Below are 16,013 nucleotides of genomic sequence, written 5' to 3' on the forward strand. Positions count from 1 at the left end.
AATAAACTTTGTGACTCTTTAAATTCAAATGCAAATTCAAACTCCCTTTGAAGACCTGAACATAATTTTTACTTTTATGAAGAAAACAAATATTTTTTTCCTATATTCAAGGCTTCAGGCACTTAATGGAATATGATACACCAGTATTCTATTCCCCGGTTTCAACATTTTGAGGTTTTAAATACCTGTTCTACATTCTTCTGAAGTAGTCAAAAAAAGAAAATTCTGGAAAAATACGTCCCCATAAACATCGTTCCAGATAGAAGTGCAACGCCGGATGCAGCTCTTCCCCAAGGTTCCTGGCATTCCTAGTTTATATAATTGAATCGATGTCTTTACCTTAGGGTCTGCCATGATGGCTGAATGAAAGAGAGAAAATGTGAGAGAGCACGTTTAAGGGAGGAAAATTCATTTAGTATTAGAAAAAAGTCATCGACACTACTAAAAACCTTTCACTTAGAGGGTAGAGTTAGTCTTGTGTAGAGGTGCTCTATCATTGGTGCTCAAAAAGGAATTTTTATTTCGATATTACAGTGAATAGCATATTGAAACATGTAAATTTCGGTTTTTACAGAATCTAACACGTAGTATTTTACGATATTATTTTAGCCAAGAAACAAAAGCATCTTAATAATTGATCAGAAAATTGAAGGTTAATACCTTTTTTTATAGGAATATTACATTATTGAAAACAAATTTGCAAGGAGTGACTATTGAGTAAAACCTGCTATAGAACATACATTATGTCTAAAAACAGGCTTATAAACTATAGAAAAAAAAGGTAAGGACTTCTGATATCTTGTTAATATTCAAAAATTTATATTGCATAAAAAAAGGTTTCAAACAGTATAGAACAAGTAGTAAAAATCCAATATGCCTCTTTTATTTCTGTGTTCGACGAAATGTACGAAAACAAAAAACGAGGAAATGTTGAAAAAACAATGAAGTAAAGTCATAAGTAATAGAGATGATAAAGACAGCAGGGCGAAAAAGAATTTTTACCTTTTTAAAGAGTTCTCAAAAACAATTTTTGGTGGGAATGATTCTTCTTTTCATGAAAATGCAAATTTTACATTTTTTACATTGGAGTTTGATTCCACTACAGCAAGTTTGCTGTAGTTTAGAGCAAGTTTGGAGTTTGATATATATATATATATATATATATAATATATATATATATATATATATATATATATATATATATATATATATATATATATATATATATATATATATATATATATATGTATATATATATATATATTATATATATATATATATATATATATATATATATATATATATATATATATATATATATATATATATATATATATGTATATATATATATATATATATATATATATATATATATATATATATATATATATATATATATATATATATATATATATATATATATATATATATATATATATATATATATATATATATATATATTTATCAGTAAAGTACAAATTATTTTCTGGTCTTAAGATGGAATCGTGGTAAGTACAAATTACAAATTATGTCTACAGTTTAGATGGCTTGAAGGTTGCCGGGCCTAATCATACTAATTTCTGCTTGTTTTTAGTTTAACTCGGTTTTTTATTCTAATAGCCTTTTGTTTTTGGTTTTATTTATTTATTGTGGGAATTTTTGGTAGTTTTACGCCTGGAAGATTGTATGACTTTTTTCCTGCTCGTCTTTGATTCAGTAGAGCTCTTTGCATTTCTTTCATGCAGCCAGAGTTTCTTTTTGTTAATTTGTTTTTTTTTTTCTTATTAACATAATCTTTATGACGAAGGTAAAATAAAAAAGTAAATAATATTTTATTCATTTTGGTTTATCAAACAATAAGTTGCATCAAACTGTATGCAAGTAGTGATACAGCTAAAAAGTAACCTTAAGTCCGAGTAAGATATTAACTGGAATCTCTGGGTCTTGATAATATTAGATACATCAAAAGAATTGAATGTTGATTCTTATTCAAAGTAGGTGAAATTCAAAAACTTTTATATTTTCTTTCAAAATGTGGGTATGAAAATTAATTACCATCAGAAGTTGGATGTGTTAATGTTACCTATAAAAAATCTACCCAATTTTTGAAAAAGGAAGATAACACCCCTAATAAATCAATTGATCCTAATAAAGAATTATCCATCTTATTCAGGATATACGAAAACTTTGTTGTAGTGGAATCAAACTCCTATGTAAAAAATGTAAAATTTGCATTTTCATCAAAAGAAGAATTATTCCCACCAAAAATTGTTTTCGGGAACTCTTTAAAAAGAAAAAAAATTTTTTATCCCTGCTGTCTGTATCATCTTTATTACTTATGACTTTACTCCATTATTTTTTCAACATTTCCTCGTTTTTGTTTTTGCACATTTCGTCGAACATAGAAATAAAAGAGACATAATGCATTTTTACAACTAGTTCTATACTGTTTGAAACCTGATTTTATGCAATATATATTTTTGAATATGAATAAGATATCAGGAGTCCTTATCTTTTTGTTCTATAGTTTATAAACCTGTTTTTAGACATAATGTATATTCTATAGCAGGTTTTACTCAAAGGTCACTCCCTGCAATGTTGTTTTCAATAATGTAATATTCCTATAAAAAAGAAGGTATTAAACTTCTATTTTCTGATCAATTATTCGGGTGCCTTTGTTACTTTGCTAAAATAATATCGTAAAATAATACGTGTTAGATTCTTTAAAATCCGAAACTTATATGTTTCAAAATACTATTCACTGTAATATCACGAAATAAATATTCATTTTCTATAAAAGCCGAAAATTAGTTAGCTTATAATCATAATAGCCATTGTCTTCAGAGTTATCATGTAACAACGTGACACTCTAATTATTCCAACGATAGAAACGTAGACAATTTTAAACCATGACTATTCTATTTTCTTAGAAATAATTTAAAAGTTTGTATGGTGTATTTCTATACCATACCCAGGTAGGTAAATTCAACCGTTCACACTTATCATTTTGACAGTTGTACCATAGAAATTCTCTAATTTGCTAGTCCTAAAATTTTTCAATATCAAAATTAAAATTCTCAATTTGAACTGCTTGTTATCTTTATAGCTTAAAGGGATGGAACGATCCACAAGTTTGATTATAATCATCTAAAATTGTGCAGTTCTTACATCCCATCAAACTCTAGACATTTTTGGCCCATTTTTTCACTATTGGCTCTTGTACTGATTGTTTCAAAGTAACATATATCTATAGATACATTCTTTTACTCTAGGTAACTCTTAAGAATATAGTCTATTGGCTCCCTTAGGAACACTGGAGTAATTGAAGCTCAAGAATTTCATCAAACCGAGCCTTTCTGCTTTCTTACTAGGGTTTATCAGGGATGTATCGTGGCTACTGAACTATTTAATTATGTCTAATAAATTATATGTTTTACTACGTTATGATGAAGACCGCGATTCAACAGAACATTTTTTTATGTTTTGTGACAGAATTTTAAGTGATGTTGAATTCGCTGAAGATTTAGCGCTCATGACCAACAACCTCGAAGAACTTCGAGCAGTGCTTGCAGTTATGAGAGAACAAGCTTGAAAGGTTGGATTCAATATCAACCTGAGCCAAACAAAAAGTAGTCATGAAGAATGTCAATTACATCCTTCCTGTAACTCGTCCTACGAAGATGGGCATATTTAAGGGATTGTTCGGATCAGTCTTACTCTATGGCAGAGAACCTTGACGAGTTATAACCAACTTTTTGAGCATGCTGGATTTAGTTCAAATCAAAGGACCAAAAAACAGCAGTAATACCTAAAGCAATAACAAACTATTTCATACAGGAGAGGTACTGCCACTTTCTAAATGACGCTAAAGTTTTTTAGCACTTTCAAAAGAGCTATTTACTCTAATTAAACAGCCTTTGTGACTCAGGGGTCATTCTTAAAGGACTTAAACAAATTTCGAAATTTAGCGTAGAGATCTAGGTATTAATGAAGGGGCAAACCACTCATTAACGTAATAATTTTGTTTACTTTAAGTTTTAATGTTGCTTATTAATTTCATATGAAAAAATAATTTTTACGTATTTAATTCATATTAAATGTTAGAGTAACTCATTTCACTCAATATTGTGTATTTTCAGTTGATACTTATTTATTTTTATATAATATTTTACAAGATGTATTTTTACTCTATTGCTTGACCACACCAATATTAAGACTTCCAAATTATTTAAAAATACTAATCTTCCTCTTCCTCTTTATTTTTTCTTAGACACCTATTCTTTCTCCCAATTTCTGTTTATCTCTACTCTCTTTACCATTATTGTCACTTCTGAGTATAATCGTCTTTGCAACTTTTATTAATTTTCTGGTCCTCTGTTTAAAAAAAAAAACAGTATTTTACCGTAAGTAGATAAAAAAATAGTATCTTGAGTTTTTACCTACTTTTTCTGCAGTTAAGAAACTTGTATTTACAAAATGGTTATTTTGAGCATGAAAAATATGTTTTATGTTTTTACCTATTTATTCTACAGTTTAAAAATGGGTTTCTATACAGATTATATTTTCTATTGTATTTCTTGCTCTATAAGATGAAAAATATTATTTAAAAAATATAACTTTAAAAAACAAAGTGTCAAGCTTCCATTTTCTGATCTATTATTTAGACTATCTTTTTTACTTTTCTAAAATTACGTTGTAAAATCTAAGAAGAGTTGAATAACGGTGAACAAAACTGAACTTCTTTAGGATCAGTCATTCCTTCTTCCAGCTACACGATGAACCTCAAGCCAAAATACATGGCACATAAAGATTCATCCATGTAAATTATATTATCAAAAATAAAGAGAATCTACTTATGTTGTTAAAATAACTTAAAAATCAATTTTGATTTTATTTGATCTCTTTTATTAACTGTAATTCTTGTAAACTGTGTGACTCTTTAAATGCAAATGCAAATTTACACTCCCTTTAAGACAAAAGCATAATTTGCACTTTTCTGAAAAAAAATATATCTGACATGTTTTCAATTTTGTTACTGTAATAAATAAACAAATTGTTAAATCTTTAAGGACCAAATATTACAATTTGTATAGGACAATTCAGGGGTTATTCAAGGGTTATTCTTAAGGAATTGGAACAAAACTCGAACTTTGGCGTAAAGTGTGAGGTATTGAAGAGGAGACAAACGCCTCATATACATTATAATTCCAGTTCATTTTAAGTTTTATTGTTGATCCTTACGTTTGTTGAAACAAAAACAGTTTGTTTTGAAAATTAACATTTTCTGTTTAATTGTTAATGTAACTCCTTTTACTCAATATTCATTTTTTAGATATAATATGATGCTCATAATACTTTAGAAGAAGTTTTTTTAATCTATAGCATAACAAAGTCTATATTAATATTTCTACTTTATTTAAAATACAAATTTCTTTCTTTCTCTATTGTTTCTTAAGACCCGAGCCCTCTTTCCCTATTTATTTTTATTTCTATTATCTGCACCTTTTTGTTACTTCTGACTCACATTGTCTTTGCAAGTTTCAAAGATTTTCGGTCATATGTTAAAAAAAAATATTTTGTTGCACGTGGCTATGAAAATAAAACTTTTTGTTTTTACCTACCTTTTCTATAGTTTAGAAACCTTTTTTAATACAATGTATAATTTTATATATGAAAGTGATATCTTGAGATCGACCCAGTGGTCCGAAAATAATGCCAGAGGTTCTCTTCGAACGGAAATTAAAAGTTTTAGTGTCCTTTTAATGTGATAAAATTCTACATTATAGGAACCTATATAAAATCTTTTCTATAACATGTTTTACTCTTTACGTTCTAAAATATTATTTTTAAGAATATAGCTTCCAAAACAAAATATAAAACTTCCATTATTGGATCTATTATTTGGGTATTATTATTGGGTATATTATTTTTCAAAAATAACGTTGTAAAATCTAAGATGAGTTCAAAAATGGTGGGTAAAAATGAACTTCTTTACTATTAGGCATCCCCTACCCCCACTAAACGATGAAAATAAAGACTATTATATATTATGTATATTATATATATTATGATATATATATATATATATATATATATATATATATATATATATATATATATATATATATATATATATATATATATATATATATATAAAATATATATATATATATATATATAAAATATATATATATATATATATATATATATATATATATATATATATATATATATATATATATATATATATATATATACATATATATATATATATACATATATATATATATATATATATATATATATATATATATATATATATATATATATATATATATATATATATATATATATATATATATATATATATATAAATATATAACTATTATATATATTATAATATCAAAAATCAAGGGGGTCTATACTTATAGTGTCAATATAACTTAAAAACCAATTTTGATGTTATTCTAGTTGTATTGTTAACTGTATTTCTTGTAAAGTATCAGACTCTTTAAATGCAAATGCAAATTTGCATCCTCTTTGAAGAAAATAACATAATTGTACTTTTCTAAAAACAAAGTATATTTGAAATATTTTCATTTCTATGAGTTCATTTGATTGTAAATCATAAGTCCTACTTTCCTTTTTAACTGATCAAATACACTGCGAAATAGCTAGATCCCCCCCCTCGACCACTTCTCTATTTTCCCACCACCAATAAACATCTTATAAAAATATTGGAATAGCCATTTTATTCAACATAGTTGAAAGGTCAATACACAATGTTTTTGAGGATTACTTGACCCCCAATAGTTCAATGGGAGAAGGTATCACCATTTGGGACTTTAAAGGTCTAGTGCAATCAAAATTACTTAAATTACTTTATAGACATATTTTTGTGGGGGGAGTGAGATTTTTCTTGGGGGAGGATAGGAAGAATGATTTTTACATTGAGGAATTTTCTTATAGGGGAAGAGAATTTTGTGTGGTTGGGAAGCCGGATAAAAAGTACTATTTTTCACTTTTCTATATATAGTATTTATTATTTGTTAATATATGACTGATGTTCAAGGGGGAGTTTCTATGGGCGGGTGGGGGAGATAATAACTCGGAAAAATGTCTTCAAGAAGGAAAAGGAGAATCTTGAGAGCATCTAAACAATGATCAGATATAAAATAAAAAGTATATGAAAGCAAAGAAAATTTTCTAGAGGTAATTGTCAAGAAGAGATTATTGCGTGGAGAGAATGGCCTGGAGAAAATTTCTAGAGGAGAAGAAAAATTAAGCTTGTGTGAACTTCTCGTGAGGAAATTGTTCACACAGAAGAAATTTTCAATGGGGGGGAATGTTCATGGAGATTAAAAGTGGTTATCCTGGCAGGATTGGCGATTGACAATTTTATATCAAATTACAATCTTAGCATTGATGTTTGCAAGCTGTAAAATAAAAAGAAAAATTAATTTTTACTAAAAGTGAAAAGCAGCATTGAAAATAAAAACGAACAGAAACTATTTTATACAGGGGGAAGGGGGGCTATTTTGCTGCCTCCCCTTTTTTAGCTGTAAATACCAGTGTCTGCCATTTAAGTCCAAATCTATACAAAAAAAAACAATCCTAAAACACATGAGCCAAGTATTTGTAATGAGAAGCTTATTCGAAGCACTTAAAAACAATAGTTTACAGAGAGAAAGTTAGGAAGGGGAAGTCTAAATCAGAGAGAAAATTCTCTTTTCATTTTAAATATTTTTCCTTACACTCAGTACTGCGTGTTTTTCGTTGATTTGAATTCTTTTTTATTACTTTGCCTCTTTTGTATTTGCCTCTGTATTGTCTCTTTGCTATCTTTTTTTTTTGTTAGTTCTAAATAACTTTGTCTTGGTGTTTTTCAATACCTTTTTGTCCTTTGTTAAAAAAACATTATTAGGTCATGCATTGATATAAAAGTGATATATACAGTTTTTAACTAATCATTCTATATGTTAGGATCCAGTATTTTACAATCTATATTTTTGAATTTGAAAGTAATATCTTGTGTTTTTACCAATTAGTTGTTTTATTCAGAAAACAGTTTAAATAAATAATATATATTCCATATTATGTTCTACAATAACGTTTCTAAGACAAGATTTAAAAGAATGTAACTTCCTATAAAAAGGATAAACCTTCCATCTTTTGATCTTTTATTCGGGTGTTTTGTTTAGTTTTTTCAAAATAATTTCGTAAAATCCACAAAGATTCAAAAAAAATAAATTAGTAGAAATTACTCCTGCCAAAGAAGGACTTTTTCAGAGTGACTTTTTGCTGCAAAAATCATTTTCCATTCATCCCAATTATTCCACTTTCAGAGTCCTGTATCAGAGAAGATAAAAATATCTTCTATATGTGTAATTCCCTAAGACACTCATAGTACAACTCTAAAAGATCCAGAATAGGGAAAACAAGGTGAGCTGCACCTCTAAAAATGACTAGCTCTACCCTCTGAATTAAAGGTTTGCAGTAGTGTCGATGACTTTTTTCTAATTCTAAATGAATTCTCCTCCCTCAAATGTGCTCACTCACATTTTCTTCCCTTTATTCAACCATCATGGCAGACACTAAGGTAAGGATATAAATCCAACTATCTAAGCGAGGAATGCCAAGAACCGAGTTATTGAGGAAGAGTTGTATCCAGCGTTGCACTTCTATCTGGAAAGATGTTTATGGGGACGTTTTTCCATAGTATTCTTTTTGAGACTACATCAAAAAAATGTAGAAAAGACATTTGAAACCTCAAATTGTCAAAACCGGGGAATAGAATACTGGTATATCAGATACTTTCAAGAGCCTGAAGCCTTCAATATAGAAATAAAATATTTACTTACTTCATAAAATTTAAAATTATGTTTGGGTCTTCAAAGGGAGTTTAAATTTGCATTTGCACTTGAAGAGTCACAAGGTTTATTAAAAATATAGCTAGTAAAACAGATCAATAAAATTGAAAAGAATGGCAGTATTTAAATTAGCAATTTACTTAGTATGTTATTAGATTCTATTGATTCTGTTTTAATATAATATATAAGAATAAATCTTTGAGCATCAAGTATTATGGCGTATGGTTCATTTCATTGGTTTGGTAAGGGACGAGTGATCCTTAAGGACATCATCTTTGCTCAAAATTTTTTAAATCTTCCTGGATGGTACAACATTCTTTTGAATAAGTAAAAAAGGTAAATGAACAATAGATCACAAGAATGAAAGTGGATACTTTTATAGGAATTTTCATTCTTTTAAATCAATTTTTAAGACCTATAGAGTAAAAACTAATATAGAAAACGTAATAAGCATTAAAACTGGTTCCTAAATAATACAACAAAGAGGCAGAGCTCAAGATATCACATTCATATCCAAATATATATATATATATATATATATATATATATATATATATATATATATATATATATATATATATATATATATATATATATATATATATATATATATATATATATATATATATATATATATATACATATATATATATATATATATATATATATATATATATATATATATATATATATATATTACAAAACTGGTTTATAAACTGTAGAACAACTATTCAAAAACTTTAGATATCACTTTTATATCCATATACGACAAAATACTACTTTTCAAGAAACGAAAAAAAGTATTGAAAGTCGCAAAGACAAGTTTATGCAAAAGTAAAGAAATACATAGAGATGGAATTGAAACCAAAAAAAGTCAGATGAAAAAAGAGGTAGGAAGATAGACAAGAGGGGGGGGGGCTAAAAAGAGAAAAAGTAAAAGTTCAAATCTTAATGTTACTGTTTTCAGGCAATAGTGTAAAACAACTTCTTGTACATTATTAAGAAAAAAAAACTAAATTAATTGGTAATTCCAAGAAAGATCGATTAACAAATTGATCCCTAATAGACAAATCTCGTTGACTCTTTTTTCAGGTTCATATTTCATTTTTGAAAATTAGACTTGGGTGTTCATTTGGCACCTTTCATCGGGTTAAAAAAAGATTACTTGTTTTGAATCATTAAAGCTAATCATCCTTGTATCAGACCACTATTCAATTTTATAAAGAGGTATCTCTAGGGAATGAGAGCCTTCTCTTGAGTCTTCGTGCTTAAAGATGGCTGAATTTGGTGTGCTATCTTCGGGAAAATGATGCGGGGGGATTGCAAAGTTATCTCCCATGTTGTTTTCCATTTTATTAGCGGACTGTTTTTTTTTTTTTGAAGGTTCTGGAGTAAAAGCGTAGAATTGCAAATAATATACCTATCTTTAGAAGTAATTAAGGTAAGTGCAAATTATGTCTATTGTTAAGAAGGCATGAGGGTTGACACCCCTAACCTTGTTAGTTTCTGCTAGGTTTGAGTTTAAGTCGATTATTTATTGTATTATCTGTTTGTATTAGATATTATTTATTCATTTTGATGACTTGTGGTAGTTTTACGCCAGGAAGATTATTTGATTTTATTGGGACCGCCAATAGGACAGCCTTGGTAGTAGAGCCTGATAAAGTGTACTATTTATCACTTTTTTAAATATAGTATATGTTATTTCGAAATTTATTTTTTTCATAGAATCTCTATGAAATTAAAGATAATTTCTTAGAGGGAATTGTCAAGGGAAATTTTTTTGTGAAGATGAAATGGTTCAGACAAAACTTTAAGAGGAGAAGAGGAATTTGAGTTAGGGTGAACTTTTTGTAGGGAATACATTCAAGCAAAAGGAATTATCAGGGAAAAGGGGGAAGAATTTTTACAAAGAAGGAAGGTTGGTATCCCAGAGTAATTTGAGAATAACGATTTTATATCCAGTTACAAATTGAGCTTTGATGTTTACAAGCAATAGAACATAAACAGCTGTATCAACTTATTAAAAAGAAAAAAAAATTCTACTGAAAGCAAAAAGAAACATAAGAATTAAAACGAACAAAAACTATTTTTATATAGGAGGGGTAATGCCTCTTCCTCAATCATAGCTGTATGAAGGTGAATCCTATATCAGACATAAAATTATTTTAATTCCTTTTAAATCATAATGATGCTCCTAAGACTCAATATTGCGTATTTTTCAGTTCATTTTTTTTACTAAATAGTTTAGTAAAAGTGTTTTTACTCTATTGAGCAAAAACGAAAATATTGAGATTTCAGCTTTATTTAAAAGTGCTAGTTTCGTTTTATCTCTTTTAGATTCCCCCAGTTTTATCTGCCTCTTTGTTTGTCTCTCTGGTATCTGCACCTTTTTCATTACTTTTGACTAACCTAGTCTTTGCTAAAGAATATAAATTTTTGGGTATAAAAGTGATATGTTGAGTTTTTATATTTTTGTCCAATTGTTGAAAAACCTGTTTTTATGCATAATATGTTTTCTATAACAGATTTTAACTATAGATTCAAAATTTTTTCCTAATGAATTTTACTTACTATACATAGTATTAACTTACAATATCCTGATTAATTATTTGGGTGCTTTTTTTGAGTTTTCTTAAACAATGTCGTTAAATTCATGAAAAGTTGAAAAGTGTCCGATGAACGGTAAGCCACAAGACTTGACTAACAAAGATTTATTCCTATATATTATAAAACAAAAATCTAGGGTATATATTTTAAAAGCTATTAAGACTTTTATTATAGCTCTTTTATTAACATTATTTCTGACAAACTTTATCGTTCTTTAAGAGCCAGTGCAAATTTGTTTCCTGTTTGGAGACCAGAACATAATTCATACTCTATGGAAAGTAAGCGCATTTTTTTTTCTTTAGTCACGGCTGAAAGTACTTAAAGGTTTTTTATATCCTGCTATTCAATTACCTTGTTTTTAAACCTCAAGGTCTTAAATTTCTGCTCAACCGTCTCTAAAATGTGTAAACTGAGGGGCTTGCTGCATTAAAGTAAGCAGAAAGATTGTTCCAGATAGAAGGGCAACGCTGCATGAAGTTTTTGCTCAAGTACTCAGTTAAGAGTGTGTCCTCCTTTAGATAATTTGATAAAACTTTGATCCTTCCTCATGTTGATCCAAAAATTGTCCCTTTGGCTATATAAAGGGGGATGAGTACAAGAGACCTTGTTTGAGGGTGATGAATTCATTCAGTTTTTAAAAACAGTCATCGACGGTGCATCAAGCCTTCCAATTAAATGATGGACCGACTCGTGTATAGATGAATAGCTATTCCCGTTTAACCTTCTATGTATTTTTAGGTGGTGTTATCAGTTTTATAGGATCAGCAGGATTTAGTGGGTATCCTGATTTAGCTGAGGATCTGATACACAACATTAAACCGAGGATAATTGAGCTGAATGGAAAAAAGATTCCTGCGGCAAAAGCTGTTCTGAGCTCACCCTGGTTCAAAGTGGTTATTCCAAGAAAAATTGGTGAAGAAATGAATACCTAGTAGATGAAACTCGTCCGCTCTCCTTGCAGTTTCATTGTTGAAAAAGAATTGGGGTGTGCAAATGGCACAGTTTTTTGGATTTTAAGCAACTTCTTTGTTTTTGATGCATTAAAGTTAATCTTTCATGTATCAGACTATTTTTCAATTTTGTAAGAATATTTGAAGCACGTTTTGTTTCATTCGGTTTCTGGATGGCTGAGTATGTCATGCTATTGTCAGAAAAGTGTTTCGAAGATTATGCAAGGTGGTCTCCCATGTAATTTTTATGGATAAAGTGACGTGTAGGTCCCAAAACACAGCCCTTGGGAGCCCCTGCTTTCCCTTAATTTTCATGGAAAATTAACCAGCTGAGGACATCCAACAGTGAACGATCGGAAAGAAAGCTATTCTTGAAATCAAGAAAGGAAATAATTAATAAAAAGAGAAAAATTATATAGGTGAGAAATGAGGATTTTGTCATCCAGTAGCAAAATAAGAAGACGAGATTCAAGTAAATATTTCGACAAGGACCTCCACCAAGTCATGTACGTGTTAAGGAATGGAATCTTTTTTCTCTTCGCTCTTGATGAAAGCCAACACTTAAATGCCTTTTGCTGTTCTAGCCTTCTTAAACTGGGGAATCACATAGGTCATTAAATAGGTAAGAAATGAGTATTTTGTCAGCCAGTAGCAAAATAAGAAGACGAGATTCAAGTAAATATTTCGACAAGGACCTCCACCAAGTCATGTACGTGTTAAAGAATGGAATCTTTTTTCTCTTCGCTCTTGATGAAAGCCAACACTTGCATGCGTTTTGCTTTTCTAGCCTTCTTAAACTGGGGAATCACATAGGTCATTAAATAGGTAAGAAATGAGTATTTTGTCAGCCAGTAGCAAAATAAGAAGACGAGATCCAAGCAAATATTTCGACAAGGACCTGCACCAAGTCGATCACAGTGCTCAAAAAGAGAAAGAGGAAAAATACAAAAAGCAAAACAAAATCTAGCCTTGTGAAGTGAACTCTGCAAGAGGAGAAAAGTCAAAGCTCTCTATCACTCTTACTGGTACTGACACATAGTAACCGGTTTTACAACAAGTATAACATCAATAGATTTGTGGAGAAATAAGTGGAATATTTTTGGAAAGATTCCGCAATGAAAGTATACCAGAAAACTAATGACAATTGTTCAGCTAAATCGGTGCTACATGATTTTAAGACAACATTTGGTGTGTTGTCAGGATCTATGGCTTTGGTCAAAGCAAGATGCCGTAATATAAGAAGGATATTGAGAGCAGAAAGTTTATCAAAATACAAGCCATTAACTGTTTGGTTCGAGAAATTTTGTACTTCCATACTGTCTTCATCCAGACTCTAGAATTTGGGAAATGCTTTAGAAAGAGCTTGCCCCCAACCACGCATTGCACCCCGGCCGAGGGCTGAGAATCAGGAGATCGGAACCTGCGCCACGCGAACCCTAATTGGTCTGCATGCGAAAGTTTGCTTTTGCTTTTGCATGGATCTTGTTCCACAATCGTGTTAATCAATAGAGGAGGAAACGAAGGCCCTGGATGACGGCGAAACCTCCTCTAAAAATCTCCACCAACTACTTCCCAAGTATATTGAGCCTTGGGGCAAATTTCTCCTCTTTCCAAGTCTGGGACATCTAATTCAAATTAACAGCATTCATGTACGTGTTAAAGAGTGGAATCTTTTTTCTCTTCGCTCTTGATAAATCCAACACTTGCATTCCTTTTGCTTTTCTAGCCTTCTTAAACTGGGGGAAGATTCATCGTTTTTCCTTTCTGAGTAGCTGGATCAAGTTCAAGGGATATATTTTTCAAAATAGTCAAATATGGCCTTCTGGTACTTGTTATCCACTTTCTCTGGGCCTTGAATGAGAAAGGCTCCCAACGGCTGAGAACAAAGAGTGTTACCCGAACCACCCCAATTAACCTCTTTTTGTATAGGCACATTGTCTACTGATCCTTTTTTAGAGGTGGAATACAAATGTTTCCACATACGATTATGGTAACATGATTGCCTGTGAAAACATTAGTAATTATGTTAAAGGAGTCAACACAATCTGTAATGAAGATGTTAAAAAAAGACGACCCCTTTTGGCTATAATACTTGTCAAGATTGACAAGTTTCTATACCGTATGAGAGTTGGAACATTCAATTATGACCCCTCCTTGTCAGTATTTTCGTGGCAAAGCCAAACGTTACAATGGAGGTTGAAGTTGCCCTAGAGGATAATAGAAGACAGCGTACATGCCCCAAATGTCGTCAAGGCAGCCGGTAATATTGCTGGTATGAGGATTAAACACTTTACTCAAAATCACAGACTTATTTGGGAGGATCACACTAACCCAAACAGCTTCTTTACCTACTGAATCTGGTATATTTTGGTATGATTGTGGTATATGGCTCAAAACAACCGTACCTCCTCCTCAGTAACCAAAGCTGTCAAGATTCACCCGTGGAGCTTGACCCCACTGCTCTGTATGTCAAAGCTAAGATTGGTGCCAGTTATGCAAATAATAGACGTTTTGCCTGAGTTTACTAACTATAGGAACTGATCAAACTTCGATTTGAAACCAGGTACAATGCAGAGAGCCGACGTAAACAGGTCTGGTTGGATGGTCGGTAGACGTGGTAAAGGTCTTATAGGTCTGTAGACATGGTCGGTAGACAAAGGTAACGGGGTTATAATATTCCTAATTACCACATCTTCAACATGGAGGTGGTTACTCATAATTGGTTGAGATTCGACAAAAGTGAATCCCATCCGGAAATCATCTGAATAAAAATCATTATTAAGACTTTTGAAGAACAAATATTATAATATATATATATATATATATATATATATATATATATATATATATATATATATATATATATATATATATATATATATATATATATATACTATATATGTATATACAAATATATATATATATATATATATATATATATATATATAGAAAGAGAAATCACCAATGCAACAGCACAAACACATTAAAAAAAAAGAAAAAAAAAGAAAGAGACAGAAGGAGAAAAAGAAGACTCTTTTCCTAAATTAGTGATTAATATAGACTCGCACTTGAATGAGGCTTTAACCTACTCATCCATAAAATCACATAGGTCAAACAGCATAGCCATACACAATCAACCATAAAGAATAATCCATGGACAGGAAGTCATGTCATCAATAAGTATAAGTCGTCATTTACCTAACATATGCATATATATATATATATATATATATATATATATATATATATATATATATATATATATATATATATATATATATATATATATATATATATATATATATATATATATATATATATATATATATATATATATATATATATATATATATATATATATATATATATATATATATACTGTGCTGGGTAGAGAATTTAGAGTGGCGAAACCCTATATAGGCCAGTGATTATCCTGATGAGCCCTTATGTTGGGTGTTGCCTCTGAATTATTTGTCTATATTATTTTTTCTATTGTTTGGTCATCACTCTGTCTTCAGAGTGATGATGTCAAAACCTGATTCTCTAATTATTCCAACGATTGAAGCGTAAACAATTTTAAACC

General features: G+C 29.7%; 1 long non-coding RNA gene across 1 annotated transcript in view; it reads right to left on the bottom strand.

The window, feature by feature from the left end:
* Positions 1–246: 246 nt before the first annotated feature.
* Positions 247–16,013, bottom strand: part of LOC136042550 (uncharacterized) — a 38,369-nt gene continuing 22,602 nt past the window's right edge. The window contains exon 3 of the long non-coding RNA XR_010621345.1: positions 247–359. This is a non-coding gene — a long non-coding RNA (uncharacterized LOC136042550). The remainder of the gene's footprint in view (positions 360–16,013) is intronic.

This window comes from Artemia franciscana, unplaced genomic scaffold (genome assembly GCF_032884065.1).
Source record: "Artemia franciscana unplaced genomic scaffold, ASM3288406v1 Scaffold_1459, whole genome shotgun sequence".
Taxonomy (NCBI): Eukaryota; Metazoa; Arthropoda; class Branchiopoda; order Anostraca; family Artemiidae; genus Artemia; species Artemia franciscana.